This window comes from Schistocerca gregaria, chromosome 8 (genome assembly GCF_023897955.1).
Source record: "Schistocerca gregaria isolate iqSchGreg1 chromosome 8, iqSchGreg1.2, whole genome shotgun sequence".
In the NCBI taxonomy this organism is placed as follows: Eukaryota; Metazoa; Arthropoda; class Insecta; order Orthoptera; family Acrididae; genus Schistocerca; species Schistocerca gregaria.
This window is the reverse complement of record NC_064927.1, coordinates 233,508,586-233,529,250: the sequence shown is the minus strand read 5'-3', so window position 1 is coordinate 233,529,250 and position 20,665 is coordinate 233,508,586. Positions and strand designations below refer to the sequence as shown.

The window sequence follows — 20,665 nt, the reverse complement described above, 5'->3', positions numbered from 1 at the left end:
CTGAGCTACCCAAGCACGACTCACGCTTCCTACTCACCGTATCACTTCTGCCAGTACCTCGGCTCCTACCTTCCAAACTTCACAGAAGCTCTTCTGCAGGTTCGCAGACGTCCCGAGTTCGAGTCTCGGTCCGGCACACAGTTTTAATCTGCCAGGAAGTTTCATATCAGCGCACACTCCGCTGCAGAGTGAAAATCTCGTTCTGGAAACATCCCCCAGGCTGTGGCTAAGCCATGTCTCCGCAGTATCCTTTCTTTCGGGAGTGCTAGTTCTGCAAGGTCCGCAGGAGAGGTTCTGTAAAGTTTGGAAAGTAGGAGACGAGATCCCGGCAGAAGTGAAGCTGCGAGGACGGGGCGTGAGTCGTGATTGGGTAGCTCAGATGGTAGAGTACTCGCCCGCGAAAGGCAAAGGTCCCGAGTTCGAGTCTCGCTTCACCACACAGTTTTAATCTGCCAGGGAGTTTCATATCAGCGCACACTCCGCTGCAGAGTGAAAATCTCGTAGGACTAGTGGTTTGCGTTATGAAGTTTAATCTTGCCCTACGTAAATATTTAGAACTAGGGTTATAGTTTTATTCACTGGCGCATATCGAAACTGACGTGGGTTGCGTAGATATCTACAGGCAGTTTGTTTTCTTGGCAAGAGAAATTCGGATTTGTAGCTACCAGATTGATTGCGAAAAGTGCTGCTCGGATCGTTCTACGCGAACTATAAAAATGATTGTACAGGTTGGAACACTTTGGCCAATATTTCAATCACCAACAGTTTAGAAACATTTAAGTTATTAAATAACCAATTGTTTTACTTAAAAACAATTTGTTCACCTATGACACGTGTACCTAAAGATCTTAGCAAATATATAAAAGCATTGATAATCACGTTAGAAAGTAAATGTCAAATCGACTGATCGTCATTCGTCTTATATATTAAACATGGTAAACAGTTATTGACTTTGACTTACAATGCTGCACAATAATTTTAGACAGTAGAGATATAAGCACCACGTGGCCTGCACATTATAAACCAACACACAAGCTAAAAAGAATTATTACTGCTACTTTTTGCACTGAGCAGGCACACCTGGCTCAGTGTTATGCTGAATCATGATAACCTAATGACACTGTAAATGTGCAAGATCATTACAGTTTACGTAATTAATTGTAGTAAAATAGTACAAAATGAAAAAGCACAATATTAGTTCACAGGTTGTGTGAACGTAGTATAAAGGTACACCGGACTATAGAAAGTAGTAGTTTGGTGAATTAAGCCGATACAGTGTTGCATTTAGGACTGAAAGTCTTTTTGCATACGATGTCTGATACAAAAGCATGAACTTAGTTGTGCAAATTCGTATACTTACCGTGCAAGGTCGTTTAGTTGTTGCCCTCTTCTCCGTAGGACTCGTTCGGTTATCAGATAACTGCACTTTGCACTTCCACTTCTCAAACCGTTTCTACGAGACACCTTACATGATTACGTGCAGGGTCTCCGCCGTTTCCGTCCTTGTCTCCTCCCTTGTCACAAAGTGAGTCCCTTTAGGCGACGACATGATTTTCGGAATTAAGGAAGTAACAAATGGAGTACAACCACCTGTGTGATGCGGCAATGGCGAGATGAGTAGTCAGACTTCACTTCACCGGTAGAGTGCTGTGGTGGGGCGCACTATACTGATGAGAGATGCACCCACTCCTCCAGAAGTGAATTTTTTTCCTTCTCTCATATTCAAAAATGTTCAAATGTGTGTGAAATCTTATGGGACTTAACTGCTAAGGTCATCAGTCCCTAAGCTTACACACTACTAAATCCAAATTATCCTAAGGAGAAACACCGAGGGAGGACTCGAACCTCCGCTGGGACCAACCGCACAGTCCATGACTGCAGCGTCCTCGACCGCTCGGTTAATCCCGCGCGGCTTCTCATATTCACTTGAACATTAACCCCCAAAATATGTTCATAATTTTTTCCTCTTTTTACAAGTAACTACCCATCCCACAGCAATGACGTTTTAGATATCGAAGAAAAGGATAACCATAGCATTTAACCTCTAGATCAAGAAAAGTGCATAGTGATAAGACAGTGCACATGCATATGGGAGGATGGCGTTTCCATTCCCTGCCCTGCCATCTAGTTTTAGGTTTTCAGTGGTTTTCTTCACTCTCACGGGGGAACTGCTGTGATGTTTACTTCGAAAAATGTGCAGCCAACTTCCTTTCCCGTTGTTCCCAATGCGAGTTACTGTTGCGTCCTTTATCGACTCTTTTTTTTTTTTTTTTTTTTTTTTTTTTTTTTTTTTTTTTTGACGAGCCGCGCGGGTTAGTTACGCCGTCTGAGGCGCCATGTCACGGTCTGCGCGGCTTTCCCCGTTGGAGTTTCGAGACCTCCCTTAGCCATGGGTGTGTATGTTGAAGTTAGATTAAGTTGCGTGTAAGCTTAGGGGCCGAGCACCTCAGCAGTTTGGTCCCATAAAATCTTAACTCAAATCTACAATTTTGCTGTTGACGAAAATGGTGATTTCCAGTGCGTGAACTGCTACTTTCTTTCCTGACCTTACGGGAAAATCCAGGCCTCATCAACTGAAATACCAGCGTTTCACCAGTTCCGAAAGGTCACAAGAAAACTACTTTCTCTGCTTCTATGAGAGTGCTAGTCTATCAGAAGCATTTTCTGTTATAGACAATCGACTATATTTGAATTGAAGTTACTAGATGTACTTGAAAAACATTTACAGCTAAACAATAGTTTAGAATCCCGTAATGGAAGTCGATTCACTTTTGTTTTCACTAGCCATATCACATTTCCGAGTCACTTGTAATTCTGTTCGCCTTTGAGTATATATTCAAGACGTGGTACACTACTTGGAACTGCTGGGAACTCTGACACTAGCGGTAAACCTCACGATGGACACGTGAATGCACAGTCGGATACAGAGATTGACCATCTACATCACTACTCTGCAATTCACACTTAAGTGCCTGGCAGAGAGTTCATCGCATCATTTTCACTCCATTTTTCTACCTTACCACCCTCAAACAAAACAGATCGCAGGAAAATCGGCAGTTAAGTCTTTCCGTGCGAACTCTGATTTCTGGTATTTTATTACAACGATCCTTTCTCCTTATGCAAGGGGTGTCAACAAAATACGGAGGAGAAAGTTGGAGAGCTGTCGTATTTGAGTTGTAATAATTGTACCAACATGCTAGTGAAATTCATATTCCGCTGTCTAAAATAATGAGTACTTACAATGTGGAATATCCCAAAGTGTTGCGAATTGTCAGCGAAATGGAACTTGATGGTTGCTGTGCGAATATACCAGCGGCGGATTCCTGACCAAAGAATACACTACGAAAGGATTCTTTCCAGGATGTTGGAGATATTGTGAGGGTCATATTCTTTTCCGTCACTGTCATCGTTCTCATTTATGAGACTTTCAGATAACTTGTAAGTAGGCTGTTTAGGTTCTTATATTGGTAACGCCACGTAGCGCTCTGTATGAAAGTCACTGGCTGTGCTGTGTGCAGTCTGTGGCTGGTTAGCAATGTTGTAAACATTCGCCGTTGTAGTGTTGGGCAGCTGGCTGTTAACAGCTCGTAGCGCTGCGCAGTTGGAGGTGAGCCGCCAGCAGTGGTGGATGTGGGGAGAGAGGTGGCGGAGTTTCAAGAGCGGATGATCTGGGCGTGTGTCCATCAGAGACAGTAAATTTGTAAGACTGGATGTCATGAACTGCTATATATTATGACCTTTGAACCTATTAAGGTACTTTCATTTGCTAAGTATGCCTATCAGTAGTTAGTGCCTTCAGTAATTTGAATCTTTTTATTTAGCTGGCAGTAGTGGCGCTCGCTGTATTGCAATAGTTCGACTAACGAAGATTTTTGTGAGGTAAGTGATTTGTGAAAGGTATAGTTTAATGTTAGTTAGGGCCATTCTTTTGTAGGGATTACTGAAAGTCAGATTGCATTGCGCTAAAAATACACTCCTGGAAATTGAAATAAGAACACCGTGAATTCATTGTCCCAGGAAGGGGAAACTTTATTGACACATTCCTGGGGTCAGATACATCACATGATCACACTGACATAACCACAGGCACATAGACACAGGCAACAGAGCATGCACAACGTCGGCACTAGTACAGTGTATATCCACCTTTCGCAGCAATGCAGGCTGCTATTCTCCCATGGAGACGATCGTAGAGATGCTGGATGTAATCCTGTGGAACGGCTTGCCATGCCATTTCCACCTGGCGCCTCAGTTGGACCAGCGTTCGTGCTGGCCGTGCAAACCGCGTGAGACGACGCTTCATCCAGTCCCAAACATGCTCAATGGGGGACAGATCCGGAGATCTTGCTGGCCAGGGTAGTTGACTTACACCTTCAAGAGCACGTTGGGTGGCACGGGATACATGCGGACGTGCATTGTCCTGTTGGAACAGCAAGTTCCCTTGCCGGTCTAGGAATGGTAGAACGATGGGTTCGATGACGGTTTGGATGTACCGTGCACTATTCAGTGTCCCCTCGACGATCACCAGAGGTGTACGGCCAGTGTAGGAGATCGCTCCCCACACCATGATGCCGGGTGTTGGCCCTGTGTGCCTCGGTCGTATGCAGTCATGATTGTGGCGCTCACCTGCACGGCGCCAAACACGCATACGACCATCATTGGCACCAAGGCAGAAGCGACTCTCATCGCTGAAGACGACACGTTTCCATTCGTCCCTCCATTCACGCCTGTCGCGACACCACTGTGGCGGGCTGCACGATGTTGGGGCGTGAGCGGAAGACGGCTTAACGGTGTGCGGGACCATAGCCCAGCTTCATGGAGACGGTTGCGAATGGTCCTCGCCGATACCCCAGGAGCAACAGTGTCCCTAATTTGCTGGGAAGTGGCGGTGCGGTCCCCTACGGCACTGCGTAGGATCCTACGGTCTTGGCGTGCATCCGTGCGTCGCTGCGGTCCGGTCCCAGGTCGACGGGCACGTGCACCTTCCGCCGACCACTGGCGACAACATCGATGTACTGTGAAGACCTCACGCCCCACTTGCCGAGCAATTCGGCGGTACGTCCACCCGGCCTCCCGCATGTCCACTATACGCCCTCGCTCAAAGTGCGTCAACTGCACATACGGTTCACGTCCACGCTGTCGCGGAATGCTACCAGTGTTAAAGACTGCGGTGGAGCTCCGTATGCCACGGCAAACTGGCTGACACTGACGGCGGCGGTGCACAAATGCTGCGCAGCTAGCGCCATTCGACGGCCAACACCGCGGTTCCTGGTGTGTCCGCTGTGCCGTGTGTGTGATCATTGCTTGTACAGCCCTCTCGCAGTGTCCGGAGCAAGTATGGTGGGTCTGACACACCGGTGTCAATGTGTTCTTTTTTGCACTTCCAGCAGTGTATTGTGTGTCAGTTTAAGCAGTCATTTATAATTTTTCTAATGGGACGTTTCAAACTGGCCCACGCGAATAAGCGTGAAAAAGTGTTTGTCGACTTGATCTTCTCTACTTTAATGACCATAACACCTCTTCAAACATGCTGATTGTTCATACGTCCCTGAAACGCCTCCTATTATTTCTCCCCACGTTGACTCCTTAAACTAAAGCGTTTTTGTCTCTACCGTTTGTGAAAATAGATACACCATCAAAGAGACAGGCAGCCGGTAATCCTATGACTACCATCGGATCGCACGTGTCTCACGACAGGTTACGAGACAGCCATTGGGAATTTGCTGCATGTTATTCCTGGCAAACGGAAGCTTGCCAGTGGCTTGCACAATTCTTATAATTACAGATAGCGCCTGTAGTTTGTGCTGTCCTCAAGTTTCAACGTTAGCCCTCGTCTCCTTACTTGTCGATCGTAAGTACTTCGCGCCTGCATGTAGGCAACCCAGTTACCAACCTTGCAAAGCGAGCTGCTGTCGTGCCTACCTCGACACATCGTGTCATCGAACTGGACGCACGTATTGGTGGTTTGCCACATCACAAGAAGAGCTCATATTAAGACGTGTAAAGTGAGTTAAAACTGGGAGAGATGTTCTCTCCACTGATGTTTGTCTGTGTTCTGTACGCCCTGTAATCGCTTATAAAATTTCACAGGTACTCACGAATAACCGTGTATGTCATACCACTCCCCGAGTTGGAAAATGAAACGGCAGAAAATATTCGTTTCATATTATTACTTCTGACTGCTACACGAACGACAATAACTATACATTAAGGTCTTTGAAAAAACAAATAGTATTCAGATGATTAAAAGATCGTTTAAGCAACACAGTACAAAGAATAACAGAGTGGCAGAGCGACACAGTGTGCATAGGTTAACCAGTGCTCATCAACAGCTATGATACTCGTTTCTATGAAGCGTTGTAGAACATCGCTTAGTGTAGTGTGTCGTCTACAAGCAGTACATGGTGAGTGAAATGTTAATCATAAAGTTGTCTGCGTCACCGTTTTCCGTAGCTCATATAGAAATAATCGTTTTATACGTTCAAACACTTTTCTCTTGCTGCAGTCTATATTTATTTGTGATCCACTCGTGTCTAGCCTTTTACATTAAGGCACCTTCAGTGGATTTCATGTGGAATGTTACAGTCTTGCTTTATACCCGGTACTTACGTATTAGACAGCAGCTCACGTCACAGTTTTTACATGAATCAATTATTACTCACTGTTATTCCTTCGTACTTCTGAAATCTACGTTTTTTTCTATTCTGGTCAAGATGTCGAACTGTCGTTTCAAAAAGATGGCGACTTGAAAATTTTGTCGTGAAGTGAAGTAACAACGAAACCTCCGAACTATGATTGAATAAGATGAGACGCAAATTTCGACCTTATGAACGGATAACTTTAAGCAAAAATTATGACGCGAACTATTCGATAAAGGATTGTTTGAAAAGTAAGGAACGATTGGTCGCGGAATGGAAACCACAGTGAAAATCAGAGCTGTTTTATTTGCAACAGTTAGCCACACCCGCCAGCTACTTCTCTACATAGTCGCCGCCCCGACTTAGACATTTGTCGGAGCGTTATACCAAATTTCCAACACCATCGCCATAGAAGGCAGCCGCCTGTGCTTTCTGATAATTCTCTACGCTGGTCTATATCGCGTAGCCTACGCCCAAGTGTTGTCTTCGTATCCAGCATTTCATGTAAACAGAGATGGTACTCAGGACGAGCCTGTTAGGGCTGTGTTGTGGGTGATCGAACACAATCGAAAAGGCTGCAGAGGCGTCTTCACTGCCCCTGTAGAGTGGGGATGAGAATTGCCATGAAGAAGGAAGTGCATGACAGTTGTGTTATGTGGGCTGCATTCATTAAGGCGAAGCCTCTCAGTGGGCCGTCCTACTTGGCAGGAGACACTGTTGGTCTAGGCACGTTTACTCGCTTACAGTGCGCTCACAACTGAAAAGAGCGTCTTGAAGCGATCGACGAGTATACTAGAGACACTACTCAAAATGTCTGTTAAAAGCCTCATCGGATTTTTACTGTGGTTTTCATTTTGCGACCGGCTGTTCCTCCATTTCCGAATAGTCGTGGTACATAAGGATGGTTATAAGAAGTGTCTCATTTTGCTACAGAGGATAGTGTAAGTAAACGCTAGAATAAAAGTTCCTGCAATGATATGTTCAGAAATCAATACCTTTTGAGATAAGGGCCAATCCAACCTCTCAAGGAAATGTTAAAATGTGTGTGAAATCTTACGGGACTTAACTGCTAAGGTCACCAGTCCCTAAGCTTGCACACTACTTAACCTAAATTATCCTAAGGACAAACACACACACCTATGCCCAAGGGAGGACTCGAACCTCCTCTGGGACCAGCTGCACAGTCCATGACTGCAGTGCCCTAGAACGCTCGGTTAATCCCGCGCTGCAATCCATCCTCTCATTCCCATCTGTCTGTTACTTTGAACCAGACACTATACCCACTGCTGCATATGGTTATATGGTTATCATAGCCCTTCTTCGCAGTGAAACACACACGCTTTCAGATACACTTGGCTCCATTGAGACTGCATTGCATGGATTGGTTATAGGCTCCTGTAACGTCTGCAGATTGTTCATGGGTTGGACATACACTGGTGTCTTTGATGTTCCCATAGCCACAAATCCAACAAGTTCATGTCCTGTGAATGGGGAGGCCTCGCTACCAGACTTCTCGACCAATCAATCACCCATAAGCCTTGTGGTAATGTACTGTCACTTCATCCACAGAAATTGGGGCATAAACCACAATCGTTATCTTTCTGCAAGCGTAACGCTTCAAATAGAGATGGTAATTCAACGCTTAGAAATCGGTTATGCACACCATCTGTTAACCTGTTCAGCAGAGTTTATGGTCCTGTTGTCTATCACCGATAATTCCTGCCCATAATGAGGCGATCCTGATTACTCACCACGGTGATTGCTGCTCAGACGTGCGTCTTGTAATAACATCACTATCCCGTGCCTTACTCGATAGCTGAGTGGTCAGCGCGGCAGAATGCCACACAAGGGGCCCGGGTTCGATTCCCAGCTGGGCTAGAGATTTTTCTCCACTCGGGGGCCGGGTGTCGTGTTGTCTCCATCATCTTATCATCCTCATCGATATGCAAATCGGCGGCCGGAGTGGCCGAGCGGTTCTAGGCGCTACAGTCTTGAAACGCGCGACCGCTGCGGCCGCAGGTTCGAATCCTGCCTCGGGCATGGGTGTGTTTGATGTCCTTAGGTTAGTTATGTTTAAGTAGTTCTAAGTTCTAGGGGACTGATGACCACAGCAGTTAAGTCCCATAGTGCTCAGAGCCATTTGAACCATTTGATATGCAAATCGCCGAAATTGCGTCCACTAAAAAGACATGAACCAAGCGACTGGTCCACCCGTCGGGAGGCCCTAGCCACAACACATTTCATTTCGCTACTCCGTCTCGTGTGGAGGTGGTATCATGCGTAAATAAAAAGCAGGCTGTGAAATGCAGATCTTCAACTGCCGTTATCTCAGACAGGTACTGGTTTCCGGACATGTCATTATAGGGACTTTATTTCTAGTTTTGACCAACACTACCTCCTGTAGGAGTAGCTGACAATATTTTTAAACATTCTGTATCCTGTATTATTCCACATTAAATCTACAACAGATGCGTTAATGTAAAAGGCGAAACGCATCTAGAACGTAAATAAATGTAGAATGCAGCAGTAAAACAGCGTTTAATTTGTAAAACAAAATGTGATTTTCAGAAAATATCTGTATTAAAGGAGTGGCTGTGTGGCAGCATTCATCTCAGTTCCTATCAAACAGTGTCACATGTGAGTGAGGATTTAACACTCAAGAATTAATGAGCTGAGGCGACTGTTAAACAATTACCGATATGAATTCATTTCCAAAGCTTTCAGTGGCTCTCTAGTCCATGCGTCGATGTATCACAGACGTCATCATATCTAAAGAAGGTGCTACTTGCTTTTAGATACATGAAAATGCTCAAGAGAGTACATACCCATATGAACAAAATACCGCGAAATTGCAATGCATATTGAAGACGGATTTATCATTGGTCGCTTTAACTGTTGTTTCTACTATCGTAAAGCTAAAAAAAGGGTCAAATGGCTCTGAGCACTATGGGACTTATCTTCTGAGGTCATCAGTTCCCTAGAACTTAGAACTACTTACACCTAACTAAGGACATCACACACATCCATGCCCGAGGGAGGATCCGAACCAGCGACCGGTTCCAGACTGTAGCGCGTAGAACCGCTCGGCCACCGCGGCGGGCCCATAAAGCTACAGTGAACACGGTCCAAATGGTACTGCTGCAATGCCCTTAACGGTACTGCTGTAATACTGGCACGAATAATGTGGCTTAAAGAAATCGATGCAGTGCACAGTGGAAAACGTAATGTAACTTCGCCACATCTCACTGACGCGTAAGTAAGCTTCACCTCATGTGTTGGCATTGTATTGGAGCACAGGTAACAGTGTGACAGTGCCTGCATTAAGTGACTGCTAAGGGCAGTCATGCTACAATCGTATTGCACCATGTTGGGTGTGCAGGGAAATTCAGCTCACGGTTATAAAATTGGCGTTGTGACTGTTGAGAAGTTGTTTTCATGCCGATATCGGTTCAGTTTCGACGAAAGCCCTATCTGAGTACGAATGAGACACTAGCAGAAACAAATATGAAGTCGTAGAATGAAAGCACTGTGCAGAGCTGTACTCAGCAGATCCGTTTTCGTAGACAATCTGGGACACTCGCGTGCAGGGCGTGTTGCTCCAAATCACTGGTACATCAACAGCGAGGTAATGAGCTATATCAAAGCCTAAAATGAAACATTTCTTTCAACGTTTTTCTGCTGTTACACGCTTTCAGTAAAATACTGCGTATATAAACGTCGTCTGCCGGAAGTACTGCAAAAGATATCTTCTCAGCCCAAAAAAGTCTGACGTTTCAGTGCACGGGCCCTCTAAGTAACTTGTCGATCAATGAACGGGTTATGTGATTCCATCAGTGGCAGAGGCCACTTCCGCAAACAGCCAGCACAGCTATGTTCATTAGCAGGGCTGAAACATTCACGGAAGGTATTCTGGGACACCACAGTTAGTATTTCGGTAAGGAGTAGTGAAAATCCTAGGTAGCGTTTACAGGCAGGTGACTGAGGGGATTGGGAATTGCCAGGTGTTATTGTGGACATCAGCGGAATACGTCTGTGATTAGTATTCGAATCCCCAGGGTTGTCGTAGAAGGCAAAAGTAAGAGCGTGAAAAAGCGACCAGTGATCTGGTGGTGGCTGAGTACAACGTTGTAGGAGCTAATGACCTAATTACAAATTTACATAAGGGCTACGATTATGATAAGCCTCCACATGGAAACTCTTTTGAAATACTTTGATTCATATGTACAACTTGCACGATGTGTTACATTCAGATCAGTTGTACAGCTTGGCGTTTCCCAGTTTCCTTTAAAGTGTGACATCGTCGCACAAAGTTCTGCGTTGGAACCAGTTGCACCGTTTTCCTTAATCGCTAGCGCAAACTTACAAATTGGGTACCAAATGTATGACTCCATACGGCGCACCTGCCTTGTTACAACCTTCCAACATGCCTACAGTTTCTGTTTGTTTGTCCGCACACAGCAATCAAGACTACTAATGCCGCACTGTGTACGATGCCACTTCTGTAGCGCTGGTAGACGATGCCCTAAACACAATTACGGTCATACAGAATTACATTACGACTGAAAAAATCATCATGGTGAGACTAGAGTCCAAGATGCTACTCCAGGAGGGTGCAAAATGAATGTGCGCAACAGAAAATACCGAAAGCGAAAATCAAAATTTGGCCCTGTCTGACTACCTCCTGAAGCAGATCTTAGGATCTCTTAGTTGTGATATTATTTCCTCCTCCTTGCTCTTTAACACATAAATAACAACCTAAACATAAATGATTGATTAAGTGAACTAGTAACCACTAAATGATAAATGTTGTTTCTGCTTATATATCTATTGTAGATTAAAAGCCCCCTCTACATTACAAATGTTTATATTTCCTAACTAATATTACTGATCAATTTCCCAAATCTGCCCCTTTCTATGGCTACACGATCTAATATAAATAACGCGAGATGACTGTCATCATCGATGTACCAAACGCTAGAAGACACTACTTTCAAAGATGATCTGCAGTGATGTGCAACCTCAGTGGAAATAAAACACGTGATCACAGCTGTTTAGCCTTATAGCCCAAATAAGCCTAAGCAATTAGCAATGTCGCCGTATGCACCGTGTCCATTGCGTCAGGGTGATGGTTCTCGTACACGTCTGCGATGATAGAAGAACTCCAGCCACTAAATAAACTCTTTCATACACTAGGACAGCAGAAGGCGGTCCTCTGACTGGTATAATCTAATACTGTCTTCTCCTCTTTGTATTCTACAGACAAGAAACGCGAACTCCCAGCCACAAGAACGGAATTCAGATAACGTCTCAGCGTGAGTATAGGCAGAGGAAGTGGTCTAAAGCACTGAACGCTGCGTACTCAACGACGACTCCCTACCTGGAGGCGAAGCCCAGAGTCCTATAAGTTCACAACAGTACACTGCGTAACCGCTCTAACTATAAAATCTCCTGAGAGCAAAGACAGCAAGTCCGTCTGTGCCAACAAAATCTGATACTGAGTGACTGTCAAACACGGGCGCTCAAAATGGAAGACCCTATCTCTCCACTGCTGACTTCTCAGCAAAGCTGGGCTCCCCTCTCTGGTAACCGCAGAAAGCGAATCATATTCGCGAAACCACGGCATATTCTCCCTGTCTACAGATTCTTCCGAACGTCGACCAACCATATTTTAGACTTTTGTCACCAATGGCGGAATGTTTACGAGGAAACACCTATCCTCATTAATTAGGAATACATTGAATGGTACGCTTCTCAGAGTAAAAATCCTCAGAAAGAACTCAGCCTGAGTAATTTACGAGGTAACGCTTCCTCGTTCCTCGCAGCTGCGTCCAAGATTTTCAGAGTTACCAAAGTATTATCCGGTTATGCTTCCAGCCCCGCTACAAAACCGGCCGGCTGCCGCTGTATTGTGCTTCATCGCCCGGATGCCCCAACCGTTCGTCTTGGCTACTTCCTTTGTCAAGCAGGACCAACACACATGTGCAGGCTTTTCCACCCAGGCCTTGAGCTACACCTGCCATTTCATTTCCACTGGCGTCACAACTTCTCTAGTATAGGCAAACATTCATTACGCCGTTTTTGATAAATGCACTCCATCACCTTTCATGCAATAAGCGTTAACAACTATTTACAGGGTGTACATGACAATGTCAGTCTTCTTTATATATTCATATATATGAGGTGATACGAGGTGCGACAATAAAGTAATTAGACTGATGTGAAAGTATGTTGCTTACCGTTTTAGTCAAGTTTAGTGTTGTCTCCTTCAAAGTAGTTCCCTTCTAATTGCACACACTTTTTCCACCGCTTTTGCCATTGATGGTAACATTTCTGGAACTCATCTTCTGTAATATCCTCCAAGATCCTCATCACAGCTTTTTGGACATCTTGTGTTGTTTGAAAATGATGTCACTTGACAGCCGTTTTGACTCTTGGAAATATAAAAAAGTCGCAAGGAGCGATATCTGGTGAATAAGGTGGCTGTGGCAGTAGTGAAATTTGTTTTGAGGTTAAAAATTGCTGTACTGACAGAGCAGTATGGGATGGCGCGTTGTCGTGATGCAGAATCCAATCTTTTTCATACCAAGGCCTTCAGTTATTGTTAGAGGAACCGTTTCTCGATTGATGTTCAGTTCTTCTGCAATCATTTTCATCGATAATCTTAGATCAGGTCGTACGAGTTCACGCACCATGGCCAAGTTGACATCCATCTGTGAGGTTGATGGTCGTCCACTGCGGTCTTCATCTTCAACATTCGTTCTGCCTTCACTAAACATTTTATGCCAACGAAAAACTTGAGCTCTTGATATAACCTTCTCTCCAAAAGCCTTCTGAAGCTTACCGTAAGTTGTCGTCGCGTTTTCACCCAATTTAACGCAAAAAGAAATGGCATACCGTTGCGCAGTATTATGCTGTTCCATTTCCGTGACCAGAGAAACAAACATGTGTTAACTTGTTACAGCACAACTCACGACAGAGCAGTTGCATCGATGTGCCGCTTGAACTAGAAGAAACTTATAGAATAAGGTCAAAGATATTGTGCCTACGCAAGCCTGCAGGGTTGCCATATCTTGCAAAGAACATCAGTCTCATTACTTTATTGTTGCACCTCGTCCAATGTACAACCTATCAAATGATAACTAATCCTGGTTGTAAACCACAGCAAAGTATGTCAATGAGTGCTTGTAAGGTGGAAAATTATAGCCACCTTAGAACAGAACTCTGAAAATCAGTGGGAGATTGGACAGTAGTAGTGTGGTTATAAAAAGGGACTGCAAAGCTAATGGTCAAAGATCCAAACAACTCATCAACATTTTATAACCACTGTTGCAGGTTCCGCTTCCGTATTGGATAAGATAAAAAATCATTAACGGTGCTGAAAAAGAGTGAAACTACAACATTAATAGAATGTGAGAAGAGAAGGACTTCCTCTGAGGAGAAAGAGCTACAGAATAATTTAAATACGATTATCAAAAAGTTTATAATGGTTCTAGTTTTACAATGGCAACTGGCGTGATACTACAGCTATCTCATCAACTATGAGTAAAGAAGTGTGTAATTTGCGCCAGTCCATTAGGAAATGTGCCTCAGGAGCATAAACGGGAATCTTGTGTTGCCACACTTGGCCAAGTCTTAAGCTGTGTTCAAAAGGACTCCGGCATGTGATTTATCTCCTTCGTCCGTTTCTGGCGGGATGAAGGAGGTTAGATTAGCTTAGAATGCATTCTGTGAAGGAGGTTAGAATCTAATTTGACCTCCTTGGGCGTGATGGATGCCACGAAGCTTCTATGCTTGGAAACGAGTGCTGCATTGCAACTTTTGCTATTAAAACACGACGAATGCATGTAAGAGAGCTATGTCTATCTCGAAAATAACGTGGTGAGTATTTCCTCACTTTTTGGGATAACGAGGTATGTTTTCCGAATACTGTCGGTACTAGGTGTGCAGATTGTCGTCCGAGTATTAGAATGCACGGAGACAGAGAAAGACTATACAATACTCCCTCGAACAATTAACGGTAGCTTTATTGATCATAGCCACAAGAGGCGGCGAAGAATACAACCATTTGTTTAATCGATTCGGGTTTGCAATTCAATATCACATAACATGCAGAGGACAAAGCATCAGAGTTATTTCGTAACAATGCACTAATTACAAGTGTGTTAGATGCAAAATATAAAAAGCACAATCAAAGAATCTATATATAACACAGCTCTCTGGTGTCTGATGTGAAATGTTTGACAGTGCTGCGTATGTAAACACACGCACCGGCACGCGTGACACAGGACGACATAACTGCTCATGAGATGTAGAGAGAATGTTTTATTACACACTCGACATTATTCACAGTGACATTGAAAAATAAGAATACAAACATTCTGCACAGCTTCCGATAAAATAAGCAAAACAGGCAAATTTCAGTCAACCTCCAATAATTGTCACTCAGTATATGTGTGATAGATAAACATAAAAGTCCGCAGCTCGTGGTCGTGCGGTAGCGTTCTCGCTTCCTGCGCCCGGGTTCCCGGGCTCGATTCCCGGCAGGGGTCAGGGATTTTCTCTGCCTCGTGATGGCTGGGTGTTGTGTGATGTCCTTAGGTTAGTTAGGTTTAAGTAGTTCAAAGTTCTAGGTGACTGATGACCATAGATGTTAAGTTCCATAGTGCTCAGAGCCATTTGAACCATAAACATAAATTTTAGAGGACACTCTGAGCACCTATAGCGTTGAAAAATGGATAAACCCACAACACATTTGAGAAACACTTTCTGTAACAGAATCACCACCCTACTGACATAAAAGCACCAGTAAGCAGCAATAATAATTCGTAGACAGATAATGTCCGCCAACCACAAACGAAAAAAATCCATTACAGTGACTTTAATCATCAAAACTGACATACGACGCCGTTCTCACATGAAGAAATTGTTTTTTGAGGCCATAATTTACGCCTGAAATTCCCGATAAAGAAATTGCCTATTTCTGGTTTCCAATAATGCTGCGACTTCAGTTCGTAGATTCCGCGCTTTATTAAGTGTATGATATTTTTCATTCTCAGAAAGCCACGAAATCCTCTTTTCCGGGACTAAACATTCCAGCTTCTCAAAATCCATATTTCGGCCGATTCTATCAAAGAAAACAAAATTATTTGAATTTCACTGATCTTCGTCAGAAGCCTGTGTGTCCCGGTGATGAGACCGGCTGTACTGTGAGCTTGCAAGTAGCGGTATACTAATTTGAAGAGATCGGCATTCTTCGGCCGACTTCACTCGTCAGCGGAACACACTGACGTCAGTGTTACTGGTACAGTGACTGCAGCCTTAGTAGACTTCGACGTTGCCTTCTACCGAACTGTGGTGAAGCTTCAGGCGTTTCTCTTTGTTGTTTGGGTCATTCTGATGGGTGTTTGTAGACTATAGCAGAGCGTTGTGTTTGTAGTGCCTCGGACGAATGGAAGCTGACTGTGAAAGACGATGTGGGCGCATAATCTATTCCTCTCGAATAATAGCGAAGGAACCAATAAGTTTAACGTCCCCAACGTGTGGAGCATCATCGACAGTGTCACAGTCCCTTAGTGCAGAAAACAACGCAGAGGGATTTTTTAATTTAGCCCAGGACTTTGGCGCAAAGTCTAGCGACCAGGTGCCCCGCCATCTTGTATGTGGGCTGCTTCTGTGTTGGCAGCGCTGTGTTGCCATTTGCATAGAATCTCTGACTGCGCTTTCTTTAAAGAGACTCTGTGACTGGTTGGACTCGTTGTTGGAAGTTAATCGCCAGTAGTGTTGGGCAGTTGTAAGTTAGTCGCCAACAGTGATGGAAGTACTGTTGGGCAGTTGGAGGTGAACAGCCAGCAGTGATGGATGTTTGATGTGAGAAGTTAGCATTGATGGAGGGTAAAGGCCTGAAGTGAGCGTAGGCTAACGATCTGCAAGTATCCGACTTGGAGATTGAAAATTATTCATGATTATCTCTGTACTGGATGTCAATGACGATATATATTCGTGTTTGAACTGGATGTCACATTATTAAGGTAAAAAAATACATTATTTGGTTTGCAACAAAATCTTTCCGTTGCTAACCTCATGCCTATTAGTAGTTAGTGGCTTTAGTAGTTAAATCCTTTTATTTAGCTGGCAGTATTGACGCTATCTGTATTGCAGTAGTTCGGGTGATGATTTTTGTGAGGTAAATGTTTAATGAAATGTGTAAGTTATTGACAGGGTTGCTTCTTATTCAGGGCTATTCTTTTGTATTAATTATTTGAAGTCAGGCTGTATTTTTTTTTTCGAGCAGTCAGATTGCATTGCACTAGAATATTGTGGGTCAGTGTTGACATGATAAGAAAAAGTAAAGAGAAAGTAGGCCCAGTTCGTTCAGTTTTACTCAGATGTTCCAAAATCAAATAGCGTAGAAGTTTCATCTTCTCAGTCATTCAGCAATTTAAGTACAGATTCACACATTTAAATAAAGAAGTTTCAATCTTACCTTCGTTGCAAGGTAAATAATGGCGAGATTCTAATGAGGTGCCACCGAGTCACCCACAGCCATCCGTCAGTCATGTCGGCCATGGAGGTGGTTAAGAAGGGGACTATATACTGCCTGACAGAGAATATTAAGCACTCAGAAGGGGAAAGAGGAAACTAAATGAAACTGCTGAGTTGAGATGGCGTGTGATGTTATTACACTATCAGAAAATTGCATCAAAATTTCTAAAAAAAACTTGACGGTATGGGCACACCTGTCAGTATGACGTTACAGCCCATCTGGCCCAGATAGATGCACTGATTCGGTCGGTAATGATGCCTTACAGCCTATCGCTCTTTACCTAGTTGGATAGTGCCTGACTATCTCTAGGTTAAGCAAGTTACGTGCTTTGCACTATTCCTGCGTTTCCTAATATGTATTTTGAGTGGGCCTATCGTGTGTGTTGGTCCTATTTTGTGATGAGCATTTTATGTTAGTTAATAATCGTTACTGTAGTGGTTTTTACTGCCGTAGCAGGTCGGGCCATCTTGTGGTGCCCCTTCTATGTATTTGGTTCCCGAGGTTCGAGACCTGTCTGTTCTCTGACTGCTGTGATTTCTCATAGAAAAATTGAGCGGTCTGTCTTATTCTTTCCTTTATTGGCTGCACTCCAGTGATGATATGCAACTCCCTAGTGGGAAAATCACGCGGGAGTTTCATGATCAACCTAAGTACTCTACCCTGGAGGCCCTGTAATCTCCGGATGTGGCAGCCTGCCGCGTTGCCCCACACTACTGCCGCATACTCCATCACCGGCCTTATAAGGGCGAGAAACAGCGTAATGCCACAGCGTGTGGGTAGGGTTGTCTTCGGGTTCAGGATTGGGTATAGCGCTCTCAATGTCCGTTATGTGTGGTCCCCACGTGAGGCGCCTGTCCAGGGTCACCCCAAGGTATTTCGCAGTGTGTGTCCATGTGATGGGGCCTCCCATGATCCGCACCGGCTGTAGGTCGATGGGGATTCTTTTCCTCGGAATGATGATTGCCTGGCTTTTGCTGGCATTGTATTTCAGGCGCCACTTTGTGGCCCATGTACCTAGAGCTTCACATGCCGTCTGCAGGCGGCGGCGCATGAGGTTCACGTTCGCGCTTCTGGTATACAACGCGGTGTCGTCGGCGTACAATGCGATCGAGAATCTGTTAGCCTTTGGCGTGTCCGTGGTATATAAGGAGTACAACAGGGGGCCAATGACAGAAACCTGTGGCACTCCCGCCTGTATGGGCCTTGCCGTGGATATACCCGCTCCCACACGAACATTGAACGTTCGTCCACTAAGGTAAGACTTGATGTGTCGAACGTGCGGCGTAGGTACCCCCATTGCAAACAGTTTGTAGAGGAGGCCCTTGTGCCACACACAATCGAAGGCCCTAGAGACATCAAGCAGCACTACCCCTGCGTACTGTCGACTCTCCAGGCACCCATCGCATCATCCACAAGACGTAACAGCTGTGGCTCTGTGCTATGTCCACGTCGGAAGCCGAATCGTTCAGGCGGGATCACCTCCTCCGCGTTTACGTGAAGCATTAGCCTTTTAGAGTATAGACGCTCAAATACCTTTGAGATTGCTGGTAAAAGGCTGATCGGCCTGTAATTCTGTGGAAGCCTGGTGTCTCTGCACTGTTTTGGTATGGCAACCACCTCTGCATGTTTCCATGCAGATAGATGCACTGATTCGGTCGGTAATGCTGCCTTACAGCAGTTGTAGCCACTGCCGAGTCAAGATGGCCCACAGCTGTCGTAACTGGTCCTTGATAACCCGAGTACTGGCTCTGGGACAGAGTTGATGTACGAACTGGTCCTACACATGTTCTGTCGGGGACGTTTCTGGTGTCGTAGCTAGCCACAGGATTATCTCAAATTCACATAGACAGTTCATAAAGTAACCCCGCTGTGCCTTTCCAAAACGATGAGAGATTGGGACGTTTCCCCAGATCGCCTTTATACTCGCCGACAATCGTCATCCGGGACCGTACAGAACAACAAATCGTCGATGAACACAATGCGACAACCTTCATCAGCAGCCTATGATTTCCATACACAGCATCTCCGCAAACGCATTGTTTTCGTTGTAGTATTAATGGAAGCCTACGCATGGAATGGTAATTCACTTGTGTGCTAATGGTGCGGAAAAATACAGACCGTTTCAAGGAGTCAATGAATGCTGTTCTCAGATGACAGAAGCAGATGTGAAGGAGTTCGATGTGGTTACAGCACATTACGGCGAACCTCCATTGTGGTACCCAGACGTGGTCAAACGGAACCTTGGCGATGCATATGAATGACGTCACGTTTCCCTGCAGTCCAACATCGGGCCGCTGTTACATCCTAATGCTCCACAAATCTGGATACTCCACGGACCGATCAGCGAGCCAAATGTAGACAAACAATGGGGCTCCTTTCAAACACAGTCAGCTACTGATAACACTGTCTCATATGGGTACACAGCATCGGTATGTTGTTCACAGTGATCCCTCACAATCTGACGCTGTACACGCCACTTACATAACATATCAGTCCTGTGAACAATAATAAACATGAACAACTATGATGCACTTACACAGCCACCGACGCTACATATCTGTTAAAACTTACATTTACGGACTTCCGAACATGTCTTCTGGGTGCTTCACTAGTCACGCACTGTATTACAAAAAGTATGTGGGAGATTGACTGAATATGAGGTTTTCGTCATTCACGCAACATCTCCACCTACAACGTTAAATTTGGCACATATCAACGAAGGACTGTCATTGCTTGTACCTCACACGTACTGACATGATTGCAAAGAGGCTCCTGATGTTACGAAGGCAGAAGGAAAGAAGGGATCTAATCATACCAACGGCGAAGGTGATTAGAGACGGAGCTCAAGCTAGAAAAGATAAGGTACGAAACGTATTGTATCCTTTCATTGGAGTCATCTCAACATTCGCCTTACATGATTTAGAAAACCACGGATAACGTAAATCTGGATGGTCGGACGGGGAATAGAAACACCGATATTCCGAATACGAATTTGTGTCTACACCGCTTTACATTTAACTCGGTAGCGACTATCCGTTAAGCAGCTCTGACCGTTAGTGGTTCTTGAAACGAGGCTGAGAAGGTTCCGGGTCTTGAGCCGGTGCAAACAGTGGATGATCTCCTCCAGAGTGGCTTTCTCCGCAAGTCTAGGCGATTTCAAGGGTCCTGGGTTAGGCGCAGGTCACCTGTGTGCCTGTTTTGCTGGCCGCCAGAGGCGCCCACCTTAACATCAGCATGGCTGCCACCCGGCCACGCCCTTCTGCTGAGGCAGTGACACTGCCTTGCGGACGCATGTACTGCTACGAGGTGACTACATCGCTGTGAATAACGCTGAGATAGTGACCGCTGCCTGAGTGACCACACTCGCCACCCTGACGCTGTCAAACCTCTGTATGGACGTCTCGCAGAATATGGAATGTTGTTTTTATTAAATAAGCTATCCTCATTTTGCAATTGTCGTGGTCCCACACACACCGTTCTGGTG

General features: G+C 44.9%; 1 protein-coding gene across 1 annotated transcript in view; it reads right to left on the bottom strand.

Moving 5' to 3' along the window:
* The window catches only part of LOC126284445 (radial spoke head protein 3 homolog), a 333,014-nt gene that overhangs the window by 101,567 nt on the left and 210,782 nt on the right, over positions 1-20,665 (bottom strand). The gene's annotated exons all lie outside the window — the stretch shown is intronic.